This window comes from Chaetodon trifascialis, chromosome 1 (assembly GCF_039877785.1).
Source record: "Chaetodon trifascialis isolate fChaTrf1 chromosome 1, fChaTrf1.hap1, whole genome shotgun sequence".
In the NCBI taxonomy this organism is placed as follows: domain Eukaryota; kingdom Metazoa; phylum Chordata; class Actinopteri; order Chaetodontiformes; family Chaetodontidae; genus Chaetodon; species Chaetodon trifascialis.
The window spans coordinates 25,222,444-25,235,550 of NC_092056.1; the positions used below are offsets into that span (position 1 = coordinate 25,222,444).

The 13,107-nt window shown below is 42.0% G+C and overlaps 1 protein-coding gene across 1 annotated transcript in view; it reads right to left on the reverse strand.

The window, feature by feature from the left end:
* LOC139334888 (tyrosine-protein kinase CSK) overlaps window positions 1-12,536 on the reverse strand; it is a 58,993-nt gene extending 46,457 nt beyond the window's left edge. Inside the window, exon 1 of the mRNA XM_070968137.1 lies at window positions 12,325-12,536. The gene's annotated coding sequence lies outside the window, so the exon portion shown is untranslated. The remainder of the gene's footprint in view (window positions 1-12,324) is intronic.
* Window positions 12,537-13,107: the final 571 nt, after the last annotated feature.

The following is a 13,107-nucleotide window of genomic DNA, read 5'->3' on the forward strand; positions in this document are numbered from 1 at the left end:
TAGGGTTCAAAATCAGATAATCTGTGAGCGGAATTCCTCCCGCTTGAAGTCTTCCAGGATGCGTGGACCTCTGCCACTGCACACACGTCACTTTCATTGACAGAAGATGGAAATGTAGGTCACGCTGAAGCGAGCATATTATTCAACGCAGGCGAGGAATTTGTTTGGTTTGGGGTTTTTTTTTGTAATGTGTAGGTATGTGGATCTTTTAAAAGATGTTTCTGTTGAAACAATATAAGTAGTATCTCTCATACTGGTTTACCTGCTTGTGGATGTAATGCACAAAAGCAGGTATTTGAAAGGTTCGAACCTATGTGGTTTTTTGAAGGGAATATCCTAACCAATTTGACAATTGTGACACTGTGGACTCATCCTGTACTTCAAGGAAACACACAACTTTTTAGCAAAGTCTTGTAATTATCCTCCACAAGTATACTTCCAATAGCTTGGAGTATTTCTGACAGACTCTTCTCATTAAGGTAACTTCCATAATTTGATGCGTCTGCGAGGACACTCCATCTCCTTCATGAATTTAACCAGATGACCAAATTTTGAATTAGCCAATTTGTTTTCTGCTATGAAGAAGGCGGTTTTGAGAAGCGCCTTTGTTTTCTCCTCACACTACAACTGTACAACTTCAACAGTTTTAGCCACTGCAGTCTGGTTAGTGGGGACATATAGTCTCCATTTCAGGAGCTCTGCTGCATGGAGAACACTTGCCGAGTCTATTTTTGATGGAAGACTGCACACTGGACGTCAATCTGCACAAAGCAGATATAGCCAGACAGGACGTAAAACACAGGAAAAATGAAGAGAATCTGGTAAATTTTGAAAATAAAACTCACTTTTCAAACTCCCGATAGTACACCAACAATAACCATAATTAAAACAGACAAAAAAAAAAAAAAAAGAGAGAAACCATTTAACTACGAAGTCTACCTAGCCATGGCAGAAGCACAAAAATCAAGGATGAAATGACGAAGCACAATCTGAGCAAGTCAACAAAGCTCAGCAAGCAAAACAACTTCTGAAACAGGACCCGTGAGGATTGGAAAAACGTGGAGGATGGAGCAAATATGCTCCACATATGCGCCATCACGGGTCTGCACCTGGTGGAAATCTCAGGTGAGGATCCCTGACGTTGTTAATGTTGACATCACTGGCACTGCAGTTTGCGCTAGTCGCTAGGAGTTTCAGTGTCCTTTTCTGAGTGGGTTCCACTTCAGATGATATGGATTTCAATTTTAGCCAGCGGTCTACTTTTGCACGTGTTCAAGTTCAAATCATTGAAACCTGTCTGTGTATGCTAGTGAAAGATGCTGCAATAGCATAATCTTGTAGAGATTCAGTAAGTCTGATGGGATATGACTTTCCTGATTCCACAACAGGGAAATTTAGTTGTTACTACAGCAAGAATAAAAGAAGTAAACAAGAACAAACAGACAATAAAAATGATAGGAAATAAAATCAACTATACAGGCTACGTACATTATATATGAAAGAGTATAAAAAATACTGCCCTGTGAAGAACGGCTCAAGGCTGATGCGGCTCTTTCAGCCAGTCGTCCCACATTCTGCACTGGTGCAAACACTGGCTGAACATTATTAGATGTGAGAGTGAATTTCCCACATTACAGGTGCCAGATTTTTGGGAATCGATGAAATTATGCTCAATACCTGCAATCCTGCACTGAAATCCAGGCCCTGGGAGAGCAAAGGCATAGCAAAAGAGGAGTTAAAGGAATGCTGAGGAGTAGAGAACTGCAGAGTACAGAGGACGAAGGATAGAGACAGACATGAAAGTGTTGAAGATTGCCTGGCTTCTTGGTGGAGGGCTGCGTCTGCTGGTCCTTAATATTAACAGCAGTCATCTGTCGGTTCCAATGCCAACCATGAATAATAGAGGCTCCACCCAGCATGCCAGCACTCTGAATTATTAATTCACAACCACAGACTTGCATTAGCACACAGTGTGGGGCACTCTCTACTGTGGTGTGCAGGCACATTTGCCTGCTTAGAATGAACCACACTGTGCGCTCACACACAGGAGGTGAAAATGTGTGTGTGTGTATGTGCGCACAAACACATGCGCACACTTGCATGCATATTCACGCAGTGAATTCAATCAACTTTACATTCAGTAAGTCTGTTACCAAAAATGTAACCACACTGATACAGAATACAAAAAGTACTTGGTTCTCCAAATTTTTAAGCGATGAAAGAGATAACCAACTGCTCTCACAATGTCTTGTAAAATAACCAGTTAATAATCATTACTGTTTCAGCCACAATAGTACAACCCTAGAGACAATGTTAACTAGGTCATTAGTTTCTTTTCATAGGCTAGGTTCAAAAATGTAGCCTAATTAGCTGAAAGGAGAAGTGCCTGACAGATAGAAATCAGTACAACACTGCTCTGATAGTATGTTATGCATTGCATATGTACTTGATATAAATGAAGGTCTGACGCCTGTCTGACGGAGTGTGTGTGTGTGGGTAGGTCATTGATGAAACACTGAGGCATGGATTATCACTTCTCTCCATCACATGCCCTAGTTTAGGCCCTTATCAAAAAAAAAAAAAAAAATCACACCACACATAGAACAAGTCACACGCAAGCACAACCATGTGCACACAGACAGCTCTTATTCTTATCATCAGCTTTGCATCTGCTACAAGGAGTACCTCGTCTAGAAGACAGCTTCTCCTACACTCCACACCTCTCTTGATCAAAGCAGAAAACAACTCTGCTTCCCCACACACAACGGCAGCCAACACAGCCTGCCAACCAGTCTCTAGAGTCAGGCAGGAAAACAAAACACAACAACAGCCCAAACAGAAAAAAACACCCCTGAAACACAGTGAAAAGCCTGCAGTGAACAGATTCATGTCGACTAAAAGAACGTACAGGTGTGTTAACGTATTTGAATATGTGTGTTCTACATAGAGTGTTGTGTAGGCTGAACATTTGCATTTGGGCACCACACTCAGAGTCTGTTTTCACCTGTACAACAGGACACTGGGTTACAAGGTGATGGTAATGGTAGACAGTGACACACACACACACAAGAGGTATCACAGAGGAGAATTTCTCCTAACGCAGAGCCAATGTTTGCAGAGGCAGCAACTGCAAATCTTGCCCGTGGAGAGCAGGGCTCAGGGATTTCTTCGGTAAAGTCACAAAAGCCTCACACACACACTGTGTGCAATGATAACCCTGTTCACTCTCACAGCTCAGGGACAGGCATCCAGCCTTAAAGAGAAGAGTGCAAATAGGCTGAGCAGCATGACCTGAAATCTGTATCACAGGAACTGTACTGTGTATTAGGAGAGCTCTGTCCCTTGTAATTTGTAGTGAATGTCATTTTATTTTTCTTGCATTTCACTCTGCCTAAACTTCACCAAAGACCACCCCAGGGTCCCAGAGTAGCACTCAGGCTGTCCTCACACCTGTAGTCCAGTTTCATTGGTCCGGTCCAAATAAAATAAAGTGCTGGACTGATGAAACCACAGGTATGAACACAGCATTAGTGTTTCTCTGGACTCTCTGGTTCTTCAAGCTTCTCGAATGTGAATCTTTTCTGTTCTCCTTAGACTTCTGGAACAATTAAACACAACACTTTTGGGTTTTGGACTGCTGTTTGGTCAAAACAAGACGTGTGAAGACATCAGCTCGTGCTTTGGGAAATTGTGATGGCCATTCTTCACTATTTTCTGACATTTTGTCGACCAACTCATTAACACAGGGCTAGTTATTTTCATTATCTATCAATCAGTGAAGTATTTCAATTAATTTTAGCCTAGAAAATGTAGTAGATTAGCACAAAATACCTGCTGAAAATTCCAAGAGCCCAAGCTAATGCGCTGCGACAGCTTGTTTTCTTTCAGATCAATAGTAACAAATCAAAATTATATTGAATTTAAAATGATATCGTTAGCAACACATTTGAGAAGCTGAGAACAAGCAATCCATTACTTAGCCTATTAATAAACAAAGTGATTGTGGATTTTCTATCATATCATATCATATCATATCATATCATATCATATCATATCATATCATATCATATCATATATGTTTAGAATGTGTTGTGACACACAGTAGAGAGAGCAGGAAGGAACAGCAGCAGACACGCTATTCAAACCTGAGCAAACATCCTGACCATGCATTGCATTTTTCTGCTAAACACCGCAGACACAGGCCCGTAAAAACGTACCAAAATAAGGTTTGAGCCATGTGCTGACAACAACACAGCATTCAGCGCATGTAGTTATATGACCATTAACTTCTAAAAGTGTCCAAGATTGGTCCAAGAACACTGCTTTACATGAAAATAGGAACCGAACAGCACTTTATCACTGCAATAACATCATAGTGACAACGAGCAGCCAATAACAACAGACAATCTTTTGGCTCCCTGGCTGAGCTAAATGCAGGACGCATATCTGGCAACAACCATGGCAATAATCTGCCTCCTAACACTTAGCCAAAGCCTGCCCCTAACTTGACACAATCAAGTTAACACTGAAACAACTTGCAGATTATGCAGGGAGTGGTCTGTGTATCCTAAATGGTTGGTATATTCTTACACTCCCAGGAGATTTGAGACGGAGCTTAGCAGAAACTTGAGACGGATGGCTTTATTTTCCTCTGATGCTGACTCCACCATGGTCTACTCACAGGCTTGGACATCAGCATGAACAACAGCTGATCTGCATGTGAGTGAGGCAGATAGAGAGTGGTAGATTTTTTTTTAAATATTTAACAGAATTCCTGCTGTATTCATTAGTGGTGCGTTACTTTGATACTCCATGGAAACAACACTTGCACTGCACTTTTTTTTTTTTTTTTTTTTAAATAACACTAATACAACAGTACAGTAATACAGTTTAGCATCTAGGGCGCCACTGGCCCACGTGTGGTGCCGGGCTAGCTGGTAGACACTGCCAGCTGAAATGGGTCCCAAGAAGATTTGCTGTTGCACTGATAGCAGCAAATGGGAATCCAAATAAATCAGCGAAGGTGAAGAATATGGGGGCACCCTGGTAGCTCACCTGGTTGAGTGTGCCCCATGTAATAAGGCTGTACAGCAGCCCAGGCTTAATTCCAAGCTGCAGCCCTCTGCTTCATGTCATCCTCACTCTTCAGCTGTACCATCAAATAAAGGCAAAAAGAAAAAAAAAAAGTGCAAGTTTTCTCCAGCAAAGCGTCTTTTACATTATGGCTGAAAGCCATATTTAGAGTGTTAAGCACAAGAAGAAGATAAGGACAATTTCCCTACATTTTCAACATCATTCTCTATCTATCTATCTATCTATCTATCTATCTATCTATCTATCTATCTATCTATCTATCTATCTATCTATCTATCTATCCATCCAACACTCAGAAAGCCATGGAGCTCATCAGCTGTTGTATCACAAACAAGGCCAGATGTAGGGCATGGTCAACAACAAACATCTACACACTCCGCTGATATTCTGGTTTCATTTCTCAAGTGAAAACACTTGCAAAAAAAAAAAAAAAGGTGATTTTCTTTGACAGATCACTTGAAGAGAGTTCCACACACAGAAAAGATCAAGTGAAATCTTCCTTTAATAGAAATCTCTGTATTAGAACCGACCTAATTCAGGTCACCTCACTTTTGAGCAGTCTGTGACATCATTAAAGCGGAGGCGTTTACTGCATCTTTGAAGCGCATTAGATGAATTGCACAAAAATGACTCTGGAGTGCATCGAGCAGCAGATAAAAGAGGAAGCACTGGAGTCTCCCTGCTGAGATGGGATTCATTGTCATTATCATCATCATCAGTGATTCATCCTGGATGCATTTACGGACATTCGTAACAATGGCAGAAGAGTTTAATAGTGCTATACTGACTACTTCCTCTGTAGGTTCCCGTATTGGTCTAAATGTGAAGGACTTCAGCAAAGCAGAACACAGGTGGTGCTGTGTGCAGGGACGCAGAGACAGTGGAGGTAAGCAGGGGAAGCCCCAAATATAAATGACACTACATTGACAAATGACATTTTGGCACATGTCCAGTACAGTCAACTTGCTGCTTGTCTCAGGAACTAATGTCCAGAGTTAATCCACTGGGTCTTCACTTCCTCAGATGGTGGGAGTAGATGAAGACGTCTGTGTTGACTGTTGCAGAAAACAGAGAAATTGTGGTGCATTATAGCAACAAAAATGGTAATTATTGGATGTAACTCCAGTTCTATGTGTACTTGCGTAGCTCTCTACTTGAATGTTATTGCAGCCACAGTGAAGCACATTATTTTTTAATATGCTAAAACATTTATCACAGTAATGGTGGTATTGCATAATCCATGTTGCGGCAGAACATGACACCTGTGAAGAATAGCTCTGTCCAACAATGTTGCTTTACATGAGAATATGAACAGAACGGTACTTGATCAATGAAATAACATCATAGTGACAACATGAAATGCCTCCTATGCTAATAACAAAGGTTGCTGTGCTATGCTGACTGCAGCATTAGTGACTTTATCAAATAGTTTATTTTTCAAGGACAGAAGTCTGTTCCTCCAAAACATCCTGTGGTTGGAGTTCCTTATCACGTACCTACAGTACTGCAGCTAGCAACAAAACATTCCCTATCAATGTTCTGTCACTTCTTTATCTTATTAGATTCAATCATAATGTAGTTGTGTAAACCGTGCAGGATTCACAGGCAGAATGTTAAACAAGCAACAGGGACATGTGACAGACCACTTATAATAATAAGTAGAATATCATTTTAATTTGTCTGGACTTATACTGTGGTGAGAATGTGACTGCAGGACACACAGGAACGGTGTCTGTGAAGCTTCGAATGTCTGTTATCAGATTTTATGATGGAAAAAAATACAAATCTTTAATTTGAATAAATGATTAAATTAGTAAATGAGTCTTTTTTTCCAATCAACTTTCTTTAATGAATGTAACTTGTCAGTTTTGTCAACACAACACATAAACATCTTTCTAGTCATTGGTATGAAAGCGATGACGTCTTGATGGAACGCCAAGTGGATGCTTGCTAACGACTTAAGTACTTTCCAATAATAGTGTTCGAGCTGAAATACATTTTTTGTTATTGTGGTTCTACAACTGTAATTTATGGCGCTGTTAGATTGCTGATAGACCGCCCCGTTAATACAGGCGTGGGAGAGCAAACTTTTTTGACCACAGTGAAAAATGTTGTTTTTGAAAGGCTAAATACTGACAAGTATGGACTGAAACTGAATATTTTGTTAGATAAAAACATGTTGTGAATTTTGGAAATGATTATATCCACCTTAGCCAATTTTGGCTTTTGGACTTCACAACACTCTGGAGTTATTGGAAATTGGATCACCTGAGTCAGACACAATCCACCACTACAATCTAACTCTACAAGTAGTATAATACTAAATATATGAGTGTAGCCTTAGTCTATGAGCAGCTGTGCTGAAATACTGGGTTTACTCAGAATGAACAGACATGCAAAACAAAAAGGGCTGTGCAGCATTTGAATGTCAACATTATGAGTGAAACTTAAAACTATTTGGTACAGCCCTAACATGATCATTATCAGCCCGGTGACCCTCATCTCAGCCAGACACTGGCTTGATGATGTAATAAACATTTAAACAATATCTTACTGATAACAGAGAGACAAAGAGAAACTAGAATACTAAAGTTGTGACAATGGCATTTGCCTACATCAAAAGTAGGCTATGCACAAATGTATAAGTAGACCTGCATCTCCAAAATGAAAAGATGCTCCAGGCTCCAGCTTTTCTGCATGGATCCACTCAGAGGAGGAAGTGTCCAGCACATACGCCTCAGTTGAAATGTTTCCTTCTGCTCATTAATTCAAATCGGCTCTCACACAACTTCACAGAGCAGACTGATGTCATCTAGCTGATCTGTAATTCAAGTAACAAATCACTGTGTCGTGCTGGTTTGCACCATGGGCTAGCTCTGGGTAGAGGTGGTGGTGATTAGTAAGGGACCCACAGGCCATATGAAAACTGGTGACTTGGTCATTTTGCTTGATTTAGATGTCATGGGAGATGAGAAATTCTTCACCATGCCATTTCTAAATGATCACCTCAAGGACACAATTGTTATGTGGATAATAAAACATTTCAGTCACGGGCTACAGGAGTAGTAGTCATCTGACAGATGAGGCTCCTTATATGATATCAATACCTCTTAAATGTAAACAGCATGGAAACATTTTGAAGAAAAAAACTTAGATTTCTGTCATATATCGCAAGTACAGAGTACTGTAACATTTGCAATATTTTCAAAATGAAAACATTGACAGTCTCTAAGCTTTTAATTGCACTGCAGGTTCAGTAACAACACACGGACAATGCAAAAGGGAAAAAATCGGGTATGTCTTTGTCTGAAATAATATATTGTAGAAATGCTAAAATGTTGGATTATCCTTCCCAGTGAAAAAACTCTGGAGACTGTGGACGTGCTGAAAGACTAGGCATGTGTCAGGCCTGCAGCTCTACTCATTGCCTACACTGTGCAGCTAGCCAGCAGGCGTGGTGGCAGAAGCCTCCCAGCCGTCAAGGAGCCGCCTGACTGACCAGCCGCTGCCCAGATGGAGAGGCCTCGCTGAGTTTGCAGGCAAGATGGCAGCCACAATGCCACTATTCTACTGGGCTGCATGATCACTAGTAAGGAGGGTAGTGGGGGGGTATATCTATCATGGTGTATATCATTGGGTTTTGGACAATTAGTTGATCAAACTTGAAGTCTAAAGTTGAGCATTTTGAAGACTCGTGTAGACAGACTTTTTTTTTTGAGTATTTTCTGACCTTTCATATACTAAATAAGTAATTGATTGATAGAGATAATAATAAGCAGATTAACTGATAATTCAAATAATCTATAGCTGCAGCCCTAGTATGTACTCATATGTAAACAAATAAACAGTATGGATTGTAGATTATGATTAGTAGCATGGTGAGCAGGCAACACAGTAGTATTATTATTAAGTATCAGGAATGTTGTGCCCGGTATCCACAATTCACAAAGACTGTCTTGATTGCTTATCAGCTGAGAGCCAATCAAACAGTCCTGTCGTATGATACGCCAATTCGGTCTCTACTCAAGTTTAAAAAAGAGGAAGCACTGCAGGTGCAGTGCAGAGTTCCTGCCAGTTTCACTTTCTATCACACTTCCTAAATAAGTGGACCGTGGCACTGCTGCCACTTTGCATCTTGCAATGCCTGCAATATACCTGCATTACTCAGAATGGCACATACCATCTAATCAGGCACAGTAAAATACATCATGGTGTGCCCTGCGTGTGTTTGGGCAGAAAGACTCAGCTCAGCTCAGAAATCAGTGCACTCTCTTTCCACAGCTTCTAACACACTTTACCAGGCTGCTGAAATGCACACAGCCATGAAGTAAATGCTGTTGAATGCGTCTATGCAGAGTGATAGAGCCTACTGTGCGGAGTATGTCTTGCACCATCTGTGATGTCCTGTTGCTCATGAGTGTCAGTATACTGTTAAGCTCTGCACCAAAGTCACCACGACAAATCCCTCCTCTGTTATTGCACTTGCTGATTAAAGAGACAGTGGACACCGAGAAGACGAGGCTGGAGGGGAAGAACGGACTAAACGTGGTCATTGTGTTGAGGTCAGCAGGGACTTGGACAGGCTTCAAAATGTGCAATGAGATGGTCAGTGGACAGACAGAGGAGCCATTACATCCCTGCTGAGCACATAAGCCTGGCTCAGAGCTTAATGTAAGACAGTAACACAGCTCAGCTCCTTGCAGCTTTAAGGATTGACCGGACAGCGATTTTTTCCCCCTCCTCATAACTCATTGCTAAAAAGCAGAGCCTACATCTAGCTGGACTTGCAGACATGTCCTGTCACCCCCTGGACCTCGTCAAGCTGCACCTCGATTAGACTACTCCGATCAAGTCATCAGTCAGATGGGAAGGCAGCTATTGATGAAGAGAAGATTTAATCTGGGATTCTTCTGCCACTTTACTAGATGGGTCTGACTTCACAGATGGAGAGCTGTACAGACTCACAGCTGAGACCAGGGCTGAGTCACGCTGGGTTCAGAGGACTGGTACATTACAGTGTGCTGGAATAAAACATTTTGTGCTTCAAATTGTCGCAAAGAAATGACTTCAGTTCTTGAACTGAAAGAAAAATGCATTACTTCCAACTACTTTAAGCACAGACTCTTGAGACACTTTATTGGACATCTTAGCATACCTGCAGCAGGTTAGCCCTGACAGACACAGCATATGGGTTCCTCACATGTTGTAGTCTGGTTTAACAGATTCCTCTGAGGATAATGAATGCGAAGCCCTCACACCCCCACTCGTTCCAACCAATCTTGGTAACAGACTTCTCTAATAGAAAACCCAAAGCTACTGTGCTGCCTCATCAGCACTCAGCACTCACTGTAATCAACACAACAGTCAAGACAGGTGGGCATCAAAATGAGTCTTTCAAAGTAATTATCCATCAAATCAGACAGTCCACATGACAACGTCTCTATCCGGCAATTACAATATAAAATCCAAGTGCTGGTCAGCCTCAAACTGACTAGCAATCAGTTCTTACCACAGGCAACAAGATCTGGAGGGATGATATGTTTTTTAGATTCTGAGCAGTAACATGTCAGATAACAAGAGTAGACACTGAGATAATATGCTAATTATAAGATTTGTTGCCTAAAAACAACCCAGGAGTAAGATTGCAAGTGATTAGGCATGTTGCAAAGCAGAGCAGTCAGGCAGGCAGTCTTTACCAAAAGTACAGAACCCTATGTAAAGAAACAATGTGCTACAAACACTACATCAGTTTTGTTCAAGCCACAGCTTGCAAAGGTATGTACATTAAAAAAAAAAAAAAAAAAAAAATCACTCAGTTACCCTGAATTACTGAGCAGGAGACTCATAAACAAGACCAAAGCTGCAGGGACAGCAGGCCTCATGAAGGTCTGATTCATGAAACACCAACTACATTTAACAATGTCACCATTTATTTTAAATGCATTTAAAGAGTTTCAGACTGCGGGTTTGCATACATGCTCGAGTGTCCTTGAGCGAGACACTGGATGGGGTTCTGTAGCTTCACCTGACCTCTCTGTGGAGGGGTGCAAGAGGAAAACTATTTCTCTGAGGGATCAACAGTATCATCAACAGTGTTTATTTCCCCCCAATTATCTGCTGTCATCATCTACTTGACAATTCTGCTGTAACACTGTCCCTTCTCCACGACTATATACACTGATGTGTATTCCCCCAAAAACCTACACAAATACTAAGGAATGGAAGAGAACACTACACATTATATTAAAACAATAGCAGTGGGGAGATACGGATCAGTGTTTCCTCAACCTAAGGGGCTCAATCACAGCTCCAGCCTTGTTTTCTAGCGCAGCGCGGAGGTGGCTAAAATGCCTGGATCCGTTGTCGGACAGGACCAGTCTTGTCTGAATGCAAAACAATACTACAAGCCCAGACCGCAGAGCTAGCACAAGTTTAAAATGCACCTAATTGTTATTTCAACGAAACACTAACTGTCCCTCTACAGCCAGCTCTACCACATTTCACACTAAACCCAAAACGACGCATCCGCCTGTCACACAATGCTGCATGGACTTTTTTTTTTTTTTAACTGACTCCCAGCTTTATCTGTGGGCTTCCCTGCAGTGTCGGACCACACCGTGTCCACAAAGACTGAAAGAAAACAAGGAATGAAGTCAAAAGGAAAGGTCAAGAGCACAAAGCGTTCGCCGTGACCAAAGCGTCTGACTGTGGTAAGAGGGGAGAGGAAGGTGGGTGACGAGGATTGTTTGGGCAGAGCCGCAAAATCGCCCTAAACAAGATCCTCATTGTAGATAACATAAACCAATAACGCATCGTTTCACAGTTGCCTCGTTTTGTTAGAGTTTCAGTGTTTGCTGCAAACTGTCAAACCTACTCAATGACTGTATGTACTGGGAAACGGGCTGGAGGGGTAAAATCTGTGAAGACCTAGCATTAAATTTTGTCCGATAATGGATCTCATGACGTTACACTGTATGTTGACTAGCAGCTAAAGCTAACGCTCGCAAACAGGTCTAACATTAGCTCCGCACAGTGAAAATCGTCTGTCACAACCGCACACTTTAAACCCGGCGGTGAATGTGAAGTAAATCCGGGACAAATACAGACCATACAGCCCAGTAATGACAATCGCCTGTGTGCTATCCTGAAGCTGCCCGGGCTAAAACGTTGCAGCGGCAGCAGCAGCAACACAACGAGACAAAAACAGTGACTGCGCTGAGGGCAACTCACCCAAAAGATACCACTGTAGAGTCGACCAGATGTTGCTGCAAATTAGCGATGAAGGCCCATTAGGATGACTCCTACGGTCGGGGGGCATCCAGGTTTAGTGGCGTTAAGGTAAGACAATCCCAAATGTGGCTTTGCTTTGACGGTTGTCCGTCCTCTGTCTTCATATGTGTGTGTTCGCGTGCGTGTAGCGAAGCTCAGCGAGGCCTGCTGCTGGAGGAAATGGTCTCCGCTCCCCCGTCAACGCAACGCGCATGCGCAGAGCAGCAGCGCCGCCACTGAGCGAGCGGTCTGTGAGCACAACCGTGTGGCCAACAGGTGCGATTGTCAACCGATGGCGGACTTGTTACTGTGGGAGGTTTCTCCTCAGCTGTCTGCTCTGCCTGCTGCTAAAACAATGACCTGTCGCAACATACCGGTGCGTCTTCTGCTTCTGTATCCAGGCCAAGTGGTCCTTCAGTGCACGATATTCACGCTGGACTCTTACACAGGTGTTTGATTGACGTCCCTGAAGATAGCTATGAAATATTCCATGCAGTAATTGAAAACAGCTGTGTAGAAGCAGAATACACTGCTATTACAAAACACACCCCGTTTCTACCGTTACCCATTAAATATACATACATACTGATAGTTAATAAATCCCCCTAAGGTGGCCTCACGTGGTTTGTGTAATTTGATTATTAATATACATTGTGTTATATTGTTAATTGTATACATTGTATACTCAACTTGTCTGGGGGGCCCCATGTCGAAATTCATATGCTGCACATTCTGAAATAAAGC